The 17,273-nt window shown below is 33.7% G+C and overlaps 1 long non-coding RNA gene across 2 annotated transcripts; it reads left to right on the top strand.

Moving 5' to 3' along the window:
• The first annotated feature begins 5,580 nt into the window (after nucleotides 1–5,580).
• On the top strand, nucleotides 5,581–8,476 carry LOC110904329. 2 transcript variants are annotated; one of them, XR_002572485.2, is made up of 3 exons: nucleotides 5,581–5,755; nucleotides 6,414–6,502; nucleotides 7,013–8,476. It is a non-coding gene; the product is annotated as an uncharacterized LOC110904329 (long non-coding RNA). The 2 variants fall into 2 exon arrangements; XR_004879622.1 differs by having other exon boundaries at nucleotides 6,414–8,476.
• Nucleotides 8,477–17,273: the final 8,797 nt, after the last annotated feature.

Below are 17,273 nucleotides of genomic sequence, written 5' to 3'. Positions count from 1 at the left end.
ATTTGGAATTATTGATTTTCAATCAGATACATGTTGGATAACTGTTTTCTGTTAATTCCATTTAGTGTTACAATGTGTTCATGAATTAGGTCAATTTTGTGAACATAAGGACGTGATTTACGATTTAATTTTAAATTTGATTTTAGAAGAGTATTGTTGCATGTTGTAGATGATGACACCCATGAACACCCGCTGGAGTGAAGCCCTGCTGCAATCACTGTCGTCGCCATCATGGTCTCCTTTTGTTGAGATTCATATTTGATTAAAGGTATCATGAAAATTTTTGTTTTGAAAAATCTAGGGTGCGATTGTGCACTAGAATCTTTACTTCTTCGTCTGATCTTCTCCACCACCAAATTTTTAGATTGTTATTTTTTTTCAAATATTGTTTCTAATGTTTACTTGCTTGGTTTTGGAGACATTGTTAATGGGTTCTTTTTTGTGCTGAATCATTCAGGCCTTTTAGTTCAAGCATGGAAAGGCTAGTCTCTTCAGTAAGGCTGATGTAAATTTATCTTATTAATCCACAATAATTTCTTCATCACTAAAGAGCTGGTGAAATGGAGATTGTTGTTGAGTTGTTTGAACAAATGCCAGATATCTATACGGATACCCAGTCATGAAATTCGATAATTGGGGTACTCAAAATGGGATGTTTTCGGTAGCTATTCGACACCACCCTTACACGGGCAAAGTTTGAAGAGCTATACTCAGATCTTCTTCTGGATAGGTACTTATCTTTTCGTAACACCAAAGTGGTAATTTTCATTTAACAGTTAAGTATTAATTAAAAAGTAAAGATGTTGGGTTCGGTGAAGGGAGAGGAAGGTGGAATTGAGAGGAAGGTGGTGTGAGGTGGAGGATGGGGGTGATCAGTGGGCAAGCAACCACACCCCATAGCCTAATTGTACATTATTTGAGCCATTTCATAGGTTTGTTCAGTTTTCTTTCTAATAACAATTTTGCAGGCAGTAGTGGGCTAAAGTTTCTGCTCTTGAACCTGGGATCGTCATTGAAATGCGGGACCTTCAATACGAAAAACGCAGGCTAAAAGCCGCCTGTGAAAAGAATAATGCTTGAGTAAGAATTATGAATTTCGATTACACTTAATACAGGTTAGCTTACTGAATTTTTGAACTTTTTTAGTTTCATACTAGCATGTTGCTGATTTAAGCTATGCACAAAGCTAAGAATATGCTTTTTATGGCTTAAGAAATTTTGATTCTCTCTTGCTTCATGGATCCCATGAAAATATCAGCTATTTACGGGACAATAGCTTATGGGAAATGTTTGATCACTGGGTAATTTATTAGATGCGGATCAACAAACAAGATAAGTGAGCCTTGCATTTAGAGATGATCCGTTTACCAGTTTGACGGGTTAATATTTTTTTAATCTCAAACGGGTCAACTAAAAGAGAGTGTTGGCCACTTACCATTGTCTTTTTCACTTGAGTAGAAACATAATCCTTGATTCATCTCACAACAGTTTGGACAATCCGAAATCAACAACCTCTGCATAAAAATGATCATCTAGCAAAATATTATTTGATTTCGTGTCCCTGTGTATATTTTCATTTCATTTACCTCTGTCTATATTTGCATATTTAATGTCACAAACACCTAGACTTGAAGTCCTTGAGGGGGACAGTGCCTCAGAATCTATCAAAATATCAAATCTCAAAACTGTCACTGAGTTATAACTGACAAGAGCAAATCCAACCAGTTGTTTTTGTTTAATTTCAGGTATATGTCAACTATGTCAAGAAATAACCTATGTGGGCCGGTTCAAAATCTGCAATGAATAAACTCGCTCTTTTATATGTAAGTTGGTTCAATTTTTAGTTGGTATTTTCATTTTCCACGTTCTGACATCACATACCTAATCACTTGCAGGGACATGAGCAACAATAGTTTTGTTAACCGATATCCATACATGGTTTACACATTTATTATTGAACACAATATAATGGTTCTTTCTATATAATTTGTCTACATCGATGACTAATAGACGTGGCAATTTTAAGCCATTTACTTATGAACGGGTCGGTTTGTGCTTTGGCTCACATCCAAGCTTAAAGATTGGCTAAAAGTAGTATTATTATATATATATTAAATTGGATGGGAAGTGAATAGTGATTTTACTCTTTTGCATAAATTATTATATTTTTAACATATTGTCAAATATAAAGATTTCATGTCACCAAACTGCCACTCTGTTCTGTCTTTTTTGCATGTCTGAATCTTCAAATTGTGCGCCTAATGCGCGAGGCGCACAAGCTGATCAGGAAAGCACCTCAGGGCCTTGAGTCATCGCCCATGCACTCGTATACATGAGGCTCTCGCCTCACGCATTGCGCCTCCTCTTTCAAGGCCCGAACGCCGCGGAGTGCTTCACGTTTTTCTTTTAAACCAAGGTATGAATTTTGTTGAGAGGACTAAATTTTTAGGTGTTTCTTAATCTAGACTTAGCTACTTGATTTGCCATTTAAATACGAGTCAAAGCAATCGGGTCAAGTTGACCCGTTAACGATGTCTTAAGTTGCAAGTTTTTCACATTTTTTTCCACGTGATTTCTTATTTTCCGTAAATGATATTTTGAAATTGTGAGGTGGTTGGGAAGTTTGGATTGTTCACACCCTGATGTTGTTGCTTATGTACAAGAAGCAGGTTCAAACCAGTAAGTAAATTTATTCTGAATTTAAATAGGTCAAATATAGAAGCTTAGACAAAAATGAAATGGGTCCACGAGTTGTAACAGGTTAAATGGTTCAAAAGTCGAGCTAACATGTGTACAACTGGATGTGTTGTGTAGATTTTGGTTGGGGGTCAATTGTCGAGCAAAAAGATCCAATAAAAGGGATTGCAGAACTATTTGGAAAAGATCCTCACAAATGTGCATAACTCGGTTGTTAAAACGGGCAACAGGCAGGTTCGTTGGAGATAGACAATTATGCCCTCTTGGTAAATGAGATCAAAGGAGGATTAAGCAGGTTCTTGATCATTGGTCATATATCAAAATGTGCGATTTGACATTATCAGTTAACATATGGTTCAAAACTCAAGTTTTATACAAAGTATGAAATTGGCATTTCATCTGTCACGATAATAATATATGCATACAATTACTTCTTTTTTTTACATTTTGGTAAGTTTTAGTTTTATTAATTTGGAAAATTTGGACCGGCGGCACACATAGCTATTTTGGTGTGCACCATGCATTTGTTTTGCCTACAGTTTGCAATTAAAATGACACCATTTTATGTTTTAGTAATCAATTTTTTTCTATCTTTTTGTGGTTGTAAACTATTAATGACCCTTTTTCCTTTTATAAATTAAAGAATGACACTTCTGTTTGTCATGTTTAATTTTTTAGTACACTTAATATAGGTTAATTTTGTTTGTCATGTTGTTCTTATAATTTTGTGTAATCTTACTCTATTTTATTTCTTTGTGTTCATATGTTTATTCATGTTGTTACTATATTATACATCAACGTAACCCCGGCCAACGGCCGGGTATTAAACTAATTACTCATTGCATAAAACCATAAATTTTGTTGAATTGAAAATAGTCGAGTCATAATATAATAAAGGATTAATCTAATTTTAGAAATATAATATTAGTCTGAACTTGTCACATGTAGTCCTTCAGACATGTTGATAATTACAAGAACATAATAATAAACATTTAAAAACTCATCGATGTTGTAACAAAAAACCTTGAGAATGCATAACACGTTTGGAGCAAGCAGCTTCAAATTTGTTTCAATGTTAATTAACTAAAACCGAGCTTTATAACCGATTAACTAAAACTAAAGTTTGATCAGTTATACTTAAGGAAATCTCATAACCAAAGCTAAAGGTTATAGTTATAATTAAGGGTAAAAACTGAACCAAGTCGCGATTTACCCACCCCCACCATGAACCACTAAATATAATGATGAATCTGAAGTGTTGCAATTTCTAGTGAATATGGAACATTAGGACAAGAACCGAGGAATGTGACACTTTATGGTTAACTGCTAAGTGCTAACTATTAGTATATATTATATTTGTAGAGTTTATCTCTTCATTCAAATAGTTCCTATAGATAAAATACGAAGAAGTGAACATGTAATCAGTGGCGGACCTAGGAATTTTTTCCTGGGGGTGTGGAATATTTTCAAAGATTTTAGGCCCTTAGCTGTATAAAAATATCGGTTCATAGCGGGTCGGGTCGGATCATGTAAGACAAAAGAACATCAAACTAAAATTTATAAATCATCAAAAACACGTCAAACGTCATTACAAATTACAAACGTATTTAAAATTGTACCCTACAGGGTCTTTTTTTAAAATATATCCAAAATATCATCTAAAGATACTAAAGACGCCATAAGTTAATTACATTCTTACTCATTGTTCCTAACACATATAATTTGCTCCATAACTTCATAAAACAACACAAAACACTTAAACAAAATAAACAATCATGTTCAACCATAGTCCATAACTTTCAATTATATTTTTAAACATTCAAGCCCTAATGTTAAATGTTGATTACTTGTAATTAATCATTTAAACAAACAAAGCTATACATAAAACCACAAAATCATTTAACTACAAGTCTAGTTTTAATAACACGTATAGATACAAATCTAACAATCACTAATTTTAATAGCACGTATAGATACAAATTACATCTTGACTTCTTCCTATTCTATCTATAGGAGCTATTTGAATTTCAAACGAACTGAATGAAGAGATAAACTATACATATATAATATATACCAATACCAACCTCAAAATCAAATGACTTCATCTACTAATGGTTATTGTCTTTTTCAATCAAGGGTCCTAGAAAACTACGAGTTATAGGCTACATTTTTTTTCTTCTTTGTTTCTTCGTCAAAGAGGATTGCAGTCATTGACGATGAACCCTAGGGTGGTGAATCCGTGAATGATGACAACACCTTTTAGTTTCTTGAAATTAGTCTCTGTTGGCTAGAATGTGTATGGGTTCTAGTTGTTGTAACCAAGTAGTATCTAATGAACTCACAAATGTTTTGTGTTATTGAATAAGAAAACAGAAATGGTTATATATAGCCTTACAGACCCCAAACAAACTGAAAACTGGAAGAAATCCACAACGTACTAAACCTAATAAACTGGAACAAACTCAACTACTTCGAACGAGTCTATAAACAAACTCATTTGACTTATTCAAACCTAAGACTGTAACACCCCGAAAATGGGATTAGTAATCAAACTCCGTTAATACTGAAAGACGGGTGAAATACCGTTAGTGGTAAAATTTAACCCGAAAATATTAGGATTTAAAGGAATAATCCTAATATTAAATACAACGTGAATAAAAGCTTTTAAGGGAGTAAGTTTATAAGAAGTCCGAGTTAACGGGACTTAAAATAAAACAGGTTATAACACCCATAACCCACTAAATAACTAGGAATATCAACCTAGTTAGTCTAGTGTTTTAAAATAAAGAGGGAACTTGATGTAGTAACCTTTATAAACATGGGTAAAGTAGAGGGACTAAAATGGTTAAGATGATAAAATGAGTTTTTATTAATTAAAACTAAAAACACCAAAACACACACCTTTGTGTGTGTTCTGGTCGTACAAAACACAGGAGCCAAGAAGGGCTCTCAAGCTCAAACCCTAACAAGCATAAAATCAACAAATTGAAGGGGTAAATCCAACCTAAATCGAAATCCAAGCACGAATTCATGATCATCTCGATGGAGGGATCATAAGGTATGCCAAATTTCATTATTTAGTTCCATCTTGAATTCTTGGTGAACATATGAAATCGAAAATTTGGCTTGCATGATTAAAGTTTGGATGAATTTAGGATGAAATCATGTCTAGGAGTAAACCCTAGTCAATAACTAGTTGAATTAGTGTTGAAATTATAAAGTTCATGATCATTCATTATGGGTGTTTAAATGGGTTTTGTAGAAACATGATGAACACTAGAACCATGATTGTCAAACTAGTGTTATTTAAACTTTATGAAGTTAATCTTGACATTTAACCATGAATTTGATGATCTTCTAGTAAAAGATGTTGAAATTGGCAAGATAGGTAGCCATAAGTTTGAATGTTAAATTCTATAAAAGAATGCCCATTAGGTGTTTGTTAAAATGCCTAAATGAGAAGTAAAGTGGTAAAATTCAAGTGAAACGCGTAATTGGCAAGCTTGACTAATCACATGAGATATGGGATAAAACGGGTTCTAATCATAATGTTGATTTGCCTTAATCGTGCATATTATATGATTAAAGGTAGTTGACTTTAGAAAGTCGAACTAACCTATGATGAAGTCGAATAGAAGTTTCGACATAAAGTCCGTAAGATGAACTAGTCATAATAATGATGACTAATCTAACCATCTTACGAATTATGATGCTAGTTTGACTCTTGACAAGCTAGATGGAGGCTTGGGAAAGAAGCGGGTCAAACGGATCGTATACGCGGAAAAGAGCATAATCCGGATACTAGGTAAGTTAAAGCTTACACCTTTTATTAACAACTATTGGTTTTATAGATTATGAATAATCAAAAGTCATATTTGACTTATGATGTTTTGACCCGTCATGTGCGGTTCGGAACAAAAGACATTAATGATAAACCATGTTGAATGATTAAAACGAGCTAATAAGATCATTTAGTCATGCAATGACTAATAAATAACGAGTTCTAAATGATTACCTTGTAAGGTAAATCAATACAATTAATAAGAGTTAAACGGTAAGGTGGTCACTAGTTGACGATACCGTTAGTTTTGAAGGACACTTTATGGCGTAAGATATAAAGGGGTCAAAATGATCAAGAAATAGATTTATAAGGAAAATTGACCGTACGGTGTAAACCGGTACAAGTCATGTAGACGAGATGATGATAAATCCATCTCGCAAAAGTAAACGGTCATTTAGACCAAACGGGTCAAAAGGTGAAAATATCACCCTTTGACAATATCGACTAATGGTTTGTCGAGTTGTATGATTACAGGAATAAATATTGATTGAATGTTGACATCGCTATTACTTAGCGGCTACTAAGGCAAGGTATCGAAACGGGTCAATATATTGATCCGAGCCAGGTTTGTATAATGATTCAACTCGTCATGTAGAACTTGAGGTTCTATAAGTGTTAGACAAGGATAAAATATAGATATTCGGTTATCATTAAGGTAAACCGAATAAATTGGGTCATGATTATGGTATTTTAGAAATATAATGGTTTCTAAACAAGATTATAGTTTTAAAAGTGAGATTTTGGTCGAACATGGCTTTAAAGGTCCTTCGTCGTAATAGGAGGGGTAAAAGTGACCAAAATGCTCTTATAAGTGAAATTAAGCAAACGATCCCTAAAGGTTGCTTAGAAATGAGTTTTGTAACCAAATAGATACTTGTATTAAGTATAAAAAGTGAAATATGTGAATCTTTGGGTCAAATGACTCTATATGAGTCTTTGCCGTAAAATGATAATCCGAGGGGTAAAACTCGGAATAAATAGATCTTCACATTAAATCCTCCACACATATAGTTGTGGTGGAAGATAAATTGATAAATAATATGGAAGTACAATGCTAGAAGTGAATGGGTATGAATTATGCGGTAAAAGTGCTTAAATACCCTTAACGGGTCAAAATAAGCTTCTAAGTCAAAACGGGTTAAAGAAGGTATACAAACCCGTGATTTTGAGCCTAATATAATAGGAGATATTGAAATTATGAAGTTCATGGGTTTAAAGATCAAATAGGCATGTTTGTTTGATAAAATCACGAACGGGTCAAAATTTGGTAAAAAGGGTAATAAGCCAAAGATTTAAAAGTCTTAAATTTTTGTTAATCCGGATGTCGGATTTTAACTCCATATGATGGAGAATTAAATTACGGACGCGTAGGAAAAAGAATCGTGTAAAACGGATTAAAAACGAGAGAGTTATGTCCTTTTCGGTAAGAACTAATGAAAAATAGACGTGCAGAGTTGACACGGGCGGGTGACTTTTTGACACGGCCGGGTGGCTGGGCTGTGAAAAATATATGTTAACTGACACGGCCGGGTGACTTTTTGACGCGGCCGGGTGAAGGGGCTGAAAACAAAACAAAAATAATTTCTTGTTTTGTTACGTTAAGCACGGAACTTGTTTATACTCGATTATTAAAGTGTCAAAACTAATTATTTACATGGTTTTGACAGTAGGTGAAGATGGACCTAATCCGAATGAAGATCAAGCGGCGAGCAAGAACCGAACACACGTTAGATGAAGCTTCCGCGTCAAATCTTGATTTGTGTTGATATAAGTGAATTATGTAAACACTTATAAATTGTTTTTGAAATGTTGTAATCATTTGGGAATGTTGGTATAACAAGTTTTGTAAAGACACATTTTAGCATAAAAATTTGTATCTTTTATTAAAATATTAATAAAACCAGACGGGCGTTACAAAGACCTGTCAACATGACCGTTTATTCACTCCAATCTCCTTCCCTAAACTGGATTATGACAAAAGTTCAATTTATCTCAATTACTCTAAGAGCTCATCGTAGGTTGTTGCACACCTCCACTTTGACTGGCTTTGTCATGAGCTCTGCTAGTTGGTCCTCAGTGCTGCAAAATACCTACTTTATTTCCTTCTGGTTTACCAAATCTCGCAGATAATAGTACCTCACATCAATGTGTTTTGGTACGCTTGTGTATCGCATAATTAATAGACAACTTTATTGTGGAAGTGTTATAACATAACACCTCAATAGCTCCGTCTTATTTTTCACCCAAGTCTTCCATTAATCCTCTTAGCTATTTGTAGTGACAATCATAGGCAGTAATTGGGTTGTATTCAACTTCAGTTGATGATAAGGTGACTATTTCTTATTTCTTTGAACTCCAGTAAATTGCAGCACCACTATGCAGACACAGATAGCTTGGCATACATCTCCTGGCTTCTACATTTCTTGCATAATCACTGTCAGTGTACACTTTGAACTTCAGATCGAAGTTGTGTGTTCCTTTCAAATACCTCAAAACTCGTATAACCACTTGCAGATGTTCTATCTTGGGCTTAGACATGAATCCAAAGCTTGAAGATAAGTTTTATACCTCCGTCTTATTTTTCACCCAAGTCTTCCATTAATCCTCTTAGCTATTTGTAGTGACAATCATAGGCAGTAATTGGGCTGTATTCAACTTCAGTTGATGATAAGGTGACTATTTCTTATTTCTTTGAACTCCAGTAAATTACAGCACCACTATGCAGACACAGATAGCTTGGCATACATCTCCTGGCTTCTACATTTCTTGCATAATCACTATCAATGTACACTTTGAACTTCATTTCCGACTTTCGAGCATAAAAGAGATCGAAGTTGTGTGTTCCTTTCAAATACCTCAAACTCGTATAACCACTTGCAGATGTTCTATCTTAGGCTTAGACATGAATCCAAAGCTTGAAGATAAGTTTTATACTCTATTAATTTCTCGGTCCCTCTAGTCGGGTGGGCGCCAGCTGGTCTTTCGACCAGATCCCCCTAAAAAACGTACGTGTGGGTCTCCCCGCAGCAATAATAGACACACCACGTAGGTTAGATCAGGATGTGTAATAGTAACGTACATAAGACTCCCAATCATTTTCTTGTGTTGTGTAGGATCCACATCCTCCCATACTCCTGCCTTAGTCAGTGTTGTATTATGGGATTATTGACTGGTTTACTCTCCTACATACCAAACCTATCAAGCATTTCAAAAATGTATTTTCGTTGATACAAGCATTAACCCGCCTTAGTTTGCTTTACTTTGCCCTAGAGAAAGTATTTGCATCATCCCCAAGTCAGTCATTTTGAATTCAAGCTGCATGGAGCACTTGAAGCTTTCATAGATTGTTGCATTGTTACCTTCAAATATCAGATCATCTACATAAAGGCTCACCACAATGATGTTGTTCCACACCCATTTTACAAACAAGGTGTGATCAAATCTGATTTGCTTAAAACCTTCATTCTTAAAATATCCTTCTATGCGATTGAACCAGGCCATTGAGGCCTGCTTTAAACCGTATAAGAGAATCGCTTCTCACCTTGCTTGCAAGATTATAAACGTTTTCCACAACGACAACTCGGTGGTGCAATCAAACCGAGGTTGAATGGCGGTAAACAAGGGATGAACAAATCGTATGTGGTTAGTAGGAGTTACCATGAATATGATATTCTAATTTTTTTCATTAAATTCCCTCAATATAAATGTCACATTCCTCTAATCAAATGGATGTTAAAGAAATTTACTCAGTTTATTTTCCTACGTGAATGCAATAACACACGTAAAAGTTTAGATTACATATATTTAATTTTTTTCAAACAACAAAATGTTATAAAAGCTAGCCTAGAAAACAAAACATTACACAAATGAGAGTGGGTTTTGCAACCAACCCATCCAAGTGACATTAATTTTCTACTTCTAGAACAATTCACATATAGATAAAATTAACAATATTATGAAAAATGTTTCATTTCTGATGCTCCTTACGGTACAAAAAAATGTCATTATGAAACCTCCAAATAATCCACCACGACCACGTAGTAAGAATACTGCCATGAGCCAAAAGCTTCCTCCATTTATGCAAACCACTCGAATCTCACCACGTAATGATCTCCAATGGCTTAAAAAAGAAAGGGGGCACCACTTGCAACCGCTTAAAAATCGAGTCCCACACATTACTCGCTACATCACATAACCCGAATAAAAGAGCCAACATCTTCTTCTGACAACTCACAAATCGGAGATAACATACTTAACTGGAACGTCAATACCCCTTTCCATTAAATTTGGTATACTGGGCTACCAATTCATCAATATCCGACAACCCAAAATGTTAACTTTAATCGGGAGTGTCAATTTTCACCTGTCTCCATATTCCTGAATGGTAACAACATATGATTTGTCTATATGCCTTTAAATACCCTTAACCAAAAATGACTCATCTCCACCAAAATCCCAAATCCATCTATATGCCACATAATAGAAACTTAATTCATTCAATAAAATTAACAAATTATCCTATTCTACAAAATAATAATAATAATAATAATAATAATAATAATAATAATAATAATAATAATAATAATAATAATAATAACAACAATAAAAGATTAGCCTCAATTGTACCCCACAATACACTTGCTTGAAACTTGACATAATTGGAATCGGGATTTTGCAACTTCGAACGGCTTAGCTTAATTTTCTTACATGTGAGGTCTTCATTTCATTATAAAATAATGTAGATTTATTTGTTCACTATTAATAAAACATTGTTTATATCTAGATGCTTAGAAAATTACATCATCCATTGCGTCATGTTGCATAGGAAGTCACGTATGATAAAAACATAACAAGTTGTTTATTTCTCAACCATGACGGCCTACTTTCCTATTAAGCAATCCCATATCCTTCCATCTCTATTATATTTGCTCACCATTTCTAAAAAACTCATCGACTTTGGATTATGAAGTTTTTTGTGATCATGACGACGAACAAAATATCTTGCATTCTCAATAACAATAAGATAAATCATTTGTTTTGTTGTGGTAAGCTTACGGTTTTAAATTTTATATAACTGCAAATACACAATAAGACAAGAAAGTATTTTCTTTAATGAAGTCCATTTTGTTGGGTTGATGAATGAATAATGATTCTAGATCGTTCATCAACTTCAAAATAAGTTGCAAGAAAGTTGGATTTTGAATATCAACCTTAAAGAATTTATTAGATACAATAACGTTTGTTGTTTGACTAGATCAATAAATTAAATTTATCAGTAAACAAGCAGGTTGAAACACCGGCAGAACCATCGTCACCAGTCTCTCTCTCTCTCTCTCTCTCTCTCTAACACAACTTTCTTTCTCTATCGGATTCTCAATCTATAATATTCTCACATTTCTCTATTCTCACTCTAGCTTAAATTTACAAGGTTGAGTTTTATTGTATAAAAAGTTGACTCGAATATCCAACAAGCTCATATATGTGAAGTGTATGTCCTGAATTGTTAGGTCAAAGATGTACTAAAATTTTCTTTATTTTGTATAATTTTACACATGCGTTGAATTGTTAGATCAAAGATGTACTAAAATTTTCTTTATTTTGTATAATTTTACACATGTTTTCAAGTCAACGAAGTTTTCAAATCAAACTTGTTTTATTGAGTTTGGTTTCAATAAACATTTGAGGTTGTTCAAATTCTTAAATCAAGCGTAAAGTTTCCTTGAGCCTACACCAACTAGGCTTATCGACCAACCCATGACTACTTAAATAACTTGTGGCTAAAAACTAGCTCGAAGAAATCTTGCTCAAAAGCGGCTATCTTTGTCAACAAGTCGGGCTTTAGTCAAGGTTGACTCGGTCATTAGCTCATATAATTTGTCTACTCTTCTCTAGTCAATGTATTGCCAACTTTATCCTAGAGTAGCTAACAAGAACCCAATTTAAAAAACGTTGGAGGCCTAAAGTTCAAACCCCCAACGAATGTGAATCTTTCCTTTATTTTTCGACCAATCCTACTCATGTATCCAGTATCCACACTTCACATTTCACTCGTCATACTCTCACATCGCTATGTAGATTTTCAACATTCATTTCTTTTTATAAAACATGTCCACATCGCTTATTGCATACAAGCAAAGGGTTTACCCCACTATACAAGTAGCAACCCAAATACAAAGCGTGAACCCAATCCAAACAAGGTAATAGAGTTAAAACGAGTTGAGCTGAACTAGCTTGGTTTGTAGATGAGCCAAGCTCGAGCTTAGGCTTTCAGTTTGATATAAAACTTAGAGTTAAGTCAACTTGACTTGTTCAAAATTTGAACTGACAAGTTGACTTTGGTCCATGTCGACAAATCGACTCGTGAACAATCCTAAAACTATGAAATTAAGTACGACTGACTTTAACCTAACAAAGTTGGTTAAACGCGTCACATTTATAAATAAGTATAAAAGTAAAAAATACATTTACAATTCGTTTATATATAATTATATACGAAACATAACCAAATTGCATCGCAAATACATACTATTAGTCTATTAATACTTGGTCTAGGAACTATGACAACTGCATTCAAAGTCTCTATTTATTATTTAACTACCAATTAAATCAAACTAGAATAGAAAGAGGAGGAAAAGTTGGAAAGTGGAATAAGTGTGATGCTAACTCTTACCAAACATTTGGACTAACATAGATTGAGGAAACAAAATGAAATGTAGGTGTACAAGGAATCAAGGATCCAACACACATGGGCCGTAAGAGAAAAGGTAACCATTTTAGCTTTAACGGTAAAAGAAAATGTAATAGTTGCATATCTTTGATTCGTGATTCATGAATCAAAAGAATTTTTATCCTAGAGCAAACGACAAAGATCCACATGTTTAACGTCCACCCAGAATCATCACTTATAATAAGGAATTTGTCGCTTGATATTTTACTGTGAATCAAATTATATCTACATTTTTTTCTTGTTTCTTGATGTTAATATCAAAAAATACCTCAACAAACATGTATCCTAACATTCTGCTGGTTTTTATGGTGAAACATAACATTTTAAGTTTTAACTTTCCTAAAGTTACTTTTATTATAAATGAATCAATTTATGGTGTATTGTTGTATAAAAACTATACGAATCATCTTTATATCCTAAGGGTTTAATATTTAATATAAGTGATCGTATTTTTCAATTGTATTTATTTAAGTGATTATTTCTTTTTTATTTAACTTGTTGAAAACGTCATCTAAATCTATTTAACATATCACACACTTATAGTTGAACTACACGTATGAGAAATATAATAATACAAATACAATATATAAATTAAACAAGGTTAAGCACCAAGACAATTAAAATAAATTCAATTGTCTTGATTTCAGTCAATTGGTTAAGCACATTTAAAGCATGCACAACAAACAAATTTATTAAACATTCATATTCGTTAAATCAAATCTCAATGGGTACTAGCACACTTAGAGTTAACATGTCTTTTAAAGGGAAGTCCGGTTTATTTTTCGGCAATGAAGAATAATTTAGGATTTTAGTGTAAAATAGAGTAGAGAAAATGAAGAATATTTAGGATTTTAGTGTAAAGTAGAATAGAGATAACATTTGTCGTTTAAAAAAAATCTACATTGTTCGTTAAAACAGAATTTTTTTTTTATTTACAATCCCTTTTATATCTATTACGCTAACTTTGGGATTTAAGTATAATTAGATGTTTTAATAAAAGTATAATAATGGTTGTTAACGCGACAAGTTTCCCAAACCATACATGAGATTGTGATGCATTGCGTGATTATACCCACATGCTTTCATCAATCGTAGTCTCATGAGCCATGTCAAACATTGCTCGTAGGCATGTAAACAAACCGAACGAACACGAACACATGCATGTTCGTGTTTGTTTATTTAACTTTAACCGAACACGAACATATAATCGAACACATTTTTTTGTTCGTGTTCGTTCATAAAGAAATCAGACATGTTCGTGTTCGTTTATGTTCGTTCGTTTAAAGCTTAAACGAACATAAACGAACACAAATGAACATAAACAAAAAAATTAACTGAACATATTTAAATAAACATAAACAAACATAAATTAACATTTATTAAATAAACATAAACGAACACAAATAAACGTAATTGTACATATATAAACAAACACACTTTAACATTAGTGAACACAAACAAACAAGTCTAATATATTATAGTTCATCCGAAAACACATCTAAATTAGAGCTCATAGATACTAAAATTTAGTAGTTTTTTTTATAAATATTAAGTAAGTAAACAATTACAATCTAAGAAAAAATTTAAAATTTCATTTCTATTACTAGAAAACTCAATTACTAATTAGTTATGTTTATATAAGTAGCTAGAAAACCTAATATTTATATAAATATAACTATTTAGGTATCTAAGTTATGTTTATATAAGTAGTTAGAAAACCTAATATTTATATAAATATAACTATTTATGTATTTAATATTATTTTAACGAACCTAAACGAACGTTCACGAACATAAATGAACGAACGCGTGTTCATGTTTGTTCATTTGGTTAAACGAACAAAATTTTTTGTTCGTGTTCGTTCGTTTATTAAATAAACGAACATAAACAAACTCTCCGCCGAACAAGTTCATGAACGTTTGGTTTGTTTACAGGCCTAATTGCTTGGTTTGCAGGCGCCACTTTAAAGCCTTATATTGTATGGTGGAATGGTGACACGGTGAGCATAGCAAGGCATTTTTATCAAATAATGTACACACACATATATGTATATTGATTTCATGACTTTTTGCAACTAATCATCCTCATACATGTTAATAAAATGACATTGGTTTATAAGCACCGCACGTCCAATTTTTTTTTCTTGCTATCCCTATAGACAGAGTAAGCCAACATATTTCGCCTATCGTTCGATCCTTAAGTATCGTCTCATAATTCCTCTATTTTCAGTCGATGAAATATGTCTTGTGTGTCACAAGGCATGTTTGGACTCGTCTGGGGAACATGCAATACATTGTAGGGAGCTCTCGATGTTCAAGTATCGACGCGATTTGGTTAGGGATGTTCTTTCGGACATATTCTGCCATGCCATGATTCTATTAAATAGAAGCACCTTTGAGTTTCTTGACCGACCCGTTGGAAAGAAGATCAACACTCGGACCGGCCGTCTGACATTTTGGTCTTTGGATGGATGGGAGGGAAACACGCACATGTGGATCTAATATGGGTTCCCCTCTGTGGGCTTGGGGACCAATGTTTTCAAGGTGGGCCAGTCTGGTTCAAAAGCACCTTCATGCATACTGACCAAACCCGAGAAAGCTTGTCTTGACAACTAACACGTATTTATACCCTTTTCTTTTAATACTTTTGGTTTCTTTGCGCCTGAGACTGTAGAGCTCTTTAGTCGAGTCCAATGGGTCATGCATAGTAATTTACAACCCTAAAATCGATAGATGCAGTTTTTAATAGATTTAGTTTGATTATTTAAAAAGGTCTCTAACGGTGCAAATTGTTGCACATTTGCCTTGTATGTCAATGTATTAGATTGTTTTCTGGTATGGTTCCAACCGGTAAGCGATTGGTCAAAGAAAATAGACGGAAACCAGATTAGAATTATAGAAGGATAATCAGACTAATTTCATAATTTCATTCATAAACCTCATGAGAGTACTTGTTGCAAAATATATAAACATGCAAAGGAAAGACACGTAAAGGAATAAACTGAAATGAACTACTACCACTAACCCACTACATGATAATTAAACAAATATAAAACTAGAAATGCATGCTAGTAAATGGAAAACGTGTGCATGGTTGCCGGAAATCGTGCACACATCATTTTCATTGGTTTAATATGATTATATGAAGTTGCAACTTCGATCTTTTGAGCTAGTCTATTACACAACAGTCGGAAACAAATTCATATGGAAGAATTACCGTTTATCCTCAGGCGTCGAATTTGTTTTGTAAGCTCCTTCACACCGTTTGCTCTTGGGTAGGATCTTGATGCAATTAAAAGTCTCATCAACAATTAAATATACATATGGCATCCCTCAACAAAATGTTTGGTTACGGGACTTTGATGTGTTCGATTGTATATTTATCTAGTTAACTTTAAATTAATAAAAAAATTACAAGTAAAAGCTAAACATGATATTAGAATTAATGAATTATACACTCACAACTCATGAATCATGAACAGTATCAGTGGCGGATCTAGAAAACTTTCATAGGGGAAACGTCTTAAAAGAAAGGGGTAACGAAATCGAAAAAACGTTAAAAAAAGGTCAAATTTTTCCAAAATTTACACTACCGCCGGATCGCCAAGGGGTAGCGGAGGCTACCCCTTCTTATATGGTACATCCGCCCCTGAACAGTATAACGTGCGTTGCCGATCAGTAACAAACCCATAATTCTGTTAAGTAAAATAAATAAATATGAAACTAAAGTTAAACCAAATAATTCTGATGTTTCTGCAAATCAACAATTGAAACATTACATATCACAATTGTGATCTAGTGTGTTCATATTACGGCTCCCCTTCGATTTTTATTTTGACACCCTATATATCTCGTATAAACCTATACAAGTCGTATATGGTAATTACAATTTTCAAAGTCAAACAAGGTCTATCACATTTGCCACATGCAAACCAATTGTGGAGCGGATCGAGCCCGTCGACGAGGATGACGTTCGGGATGACCCTCCGGTCGACGTCCAGCTCCCACC

The sequence above is a fragment of the Helianthus annuus genome, chromosome 14 (assembly GCF_002127325.2).
Source record: "Helianthus annuus cultivar XRQ/B chromosome 14, HanXRQr2.0-SUNRISE, whole genome shotgun sequence".
Classification (NCBI taxonomy): domain Eukaryota; kingdom Viridiplantae; phylum Streptophyta; class Magnoliopsida; order Asterales; family Asteraceae; genus Helianthus; species Helianthus annuus.
Note: the sequence above shows the minus strand (reverse complement) of the source record. Positions and strands in the feature narration are given on the sequence as shown.